Source organism: Medicago truncatula, chromosome 3, assembly GCF_003473485.1.
Source record: "Medicago truncatula cultivar Jemalong A17 chromosome 3, MtrunA17r5.0-ANR, whole genome shotgun sequence".
NCBI lineage: Eukaryota > Viridiplantae > Streptophyta > Magnoliopsida > Fabales > Fabaceae > Medicago > Medicago truncatula.
In genome coordinates, this window is record NC_053044.1 from 17,636,841 (window position 1) to 17,639,664 (window position 2,824).

General features: G+C 37.0%; 1 non-coding gene across 1 annotated transcript; it reads left to right on the forward strand.

Annotated features, from left to right (window-relative positions):
* The first annotated feature begins 752 nt into the window (after nucleotides 1-752).
* On the forward strand, nucleotides 753-859 carry LOC112418393 (small nucleolar RNA R71). The gene has a single exon (XR_003008608.1). It is a non-coding gene; the product is annotated as a small nucleolar RNA R71 (small nucleolar RNA).
* Nucleotides 860-2,824: the final 1,965 nt, after the last annotated feature.

Genomic DNA, 2,824 nt, shown 5'->3' on the forward strand with positions numbered 1-2,824 from the left:
TTGTCTTCATACGGCTATCTTACAGATTGTAGACAATTTCTTCTTTCATATTACCTTCATGCGGCCATCATACGGTTAGTAGGTAATACATGTCATCTGTCTTCATACAGCTATCTTACAGATAGTAGGCGGTGTCTCTTTCATACGGGTAGTAGGTAATACATGTCCTTTTTGAGCTCTTGAAGTTGTTTATTTTGGTTCATCATGCAATTTTCCAACAAAATTTCCAAACTTGATTTCTGAGCCACCCTCTGGTTGTTTGCATAGCCAGGTGGTGCTACTTTTCCATAGGACCTTGAGGATTTTTATAAAAGTTTTGGTTTGGCCTCGTTCCTTGGTTGTATTGAGCGTAGTTCATTTGCTCAACACCATTAGCAGCACTACCTAACTGACAATCAACACCAATATGACCAAATATACCACATATTTCACAAGGAGGAGATGTAAGAGTAGGTGTAATAGCACCAACATTAAGTTTTTCAAATTTTTCGGTTAGCGTATTCACCTTAGCAGCAAGGTGATCAAAATAAGAGACTTCGTACATACCTGCCTCTTTTTTAGAGGGTGTAGAAGTGGTGATGGATCTCTCGTTGGTCCATTGATAGTGATTCTGAGCCATGTCTTCAATCAAAGCGTAGTAAGCCTCCGTATAGTTCTTTTTCATTAGAGCTCCACCTACAGCTGCATCAACAGACATCTTAGTGGTATATGATAAGACATTATAAAAAAGGTGGACTATGAGCCACTTCTCTAAACCATGGTGAGGACAAAGCCTAAGCATTTCCTTGAAACACTCCCACGCATCATAAAGAGACTCCACATCTTTTTGATTAAACCGTGTGATTTTATCTCTTATTTTAGCGGTTTTAGAGGGGGGAAAGAATCGGGCAAGGAATGCTCGCCTTATTTGATCCCATGAAGTGATGGAACCAACTTTTAGAGAATGGAATCAAGAGCTAGCTCTATCCCTTAAGGAAAAGGGAAAGGGATGAAGTCTTACGGCTTCTTGGTTCTCTTTTATAGTGCCACTGAGTCTTAAGAAGGAAGAAATTGGAGATTTGGATCCTCAGTGGGTGATCCAGAAAACTGATTTTGCTGCACCAAATTGAGTAGTGCAGGCTTGATCTCAAAGTTGTTACCCTCAACCATCGGGTGCACAATAATAGCTTGTGGCTCTTCCGTAGAAGGTGTTGCATACTCTTTGAGAGTACGTTCAGCCATGGAGGTATTATTTTGTGCCTCTCTCCTTTTCTTATGCAAATATCTTTCGATCTCAGGAATGAATTCTCCGAGACTTTTACTTCTTCGCATAAGAAATTTAGAACCCTAGAAGTTAACGGTAAAACAAAGAAAGACAGAAGTAGAAGAAAAGAGAAGAGAGAAAAGAAAAGATTCTAATCAATAAAAAAAATAATTAAATCAGTTAACTCCTCGGCAGCGGTGCCAAAAACTTGATGGGATAAAACCACAAGTGCACGGTTCTATCGAAGTAGTAATAAAAGAGTATCGTTCCGATAGGGAGTTGTTCAATTCAATTAACTTTTGTTGATGATTATAAGAGAATCAAGTTGCAAAGTATCAATGAGATCAATGGCAAATTCAAGTTAAAATCAAGAAACCTCCATGTAAATAGCTACTGGTGAATCTTATCAGATTAAAGGAAGAACGATGAAGTTAGAAGAATGGGAATTAACAGTTCAGGTGGAGAATCCAGTGGATTTCTTCTCTTTAGCTCATCATGGTTGCGAGCTCAGAAACTTCTTTCACGCTCAAGACTTGGATGGTTACTTCTCTATGCTTAATGGTCCTACTTATGAGAATTTGGTCAAGCATTTATGGGTCAGGGGTGAAATTTAAAATATTCATGCTGCTAGGTTAGAAGAGCATGAAAAAGTTCTTATTTATCCTAGCCTTGAAGTGAAGACCAGAGAACAACTTGGTTTGAAACCATTCACCTGTACAGAGATTCGCTCTCCCTTGTTTTAAATCAGTTCAGTAGTTTATTGATGGGATAAAACCACAAGTGCACGGTTCTATCGAAGTAGTAACAATAGATTATCGTTCCGACAGGGAGTTATGAACTCAATTAACTTTAAATAATGATTAGATTGAAAGTTTATAAGGTAGAAAGTTGTATTTTTGTTTAAAAGAAAATAACAATAATAATAAAAGAGGTGTCTTGGGACCATTGGTCCGTCATGGTGACAAACCCTTCACAAACCAAACTATTAAACCTAGAACCTTATGTTAGACCTAACTTCTAAAGACAGTTTCTCTTATGTTCCTCTAGCAACCAAGCCTATTTCGCTGACTTGATTACTATTAGATTTTGGTTCCTCTAGCAACCAAGCCTATGTCGCTGACTTGATTACTATTAGTTCCCTTATAGATCGAAACTATATGTCTCAAATATTGCAAAGACTATTTCGCTGCCTTTGCAACCCTTGTCTAAATTCACTTGTTCGAATATCAAAACTCCACTTTCGTTTTATGAATTGATATTTGCGATGATGGATTAACAATTATCAAACCCTCCACTTTCGTTTTCATAGTTTGATAATGGTTAATTCATGTTAAAACGGTGAATTTAGATTAGAGATTAGGGTTACATAAGATTAGGGCTAATAGCTTGGTTTGATTAGGATTATTTCATTATACTTATCCAACAATCCCAAGACAAGAGAAGTCTACTCACTAACGTTCATTGTAGACATAGAAGAGAAGAAGAAGAACATAAAATAAAGGTTGAACTTTTATTCAAAGAAACAATTGTCACTTATTATTTCCAAGAACAAAAGATGAATATTTGTGATGGCTAGCTACT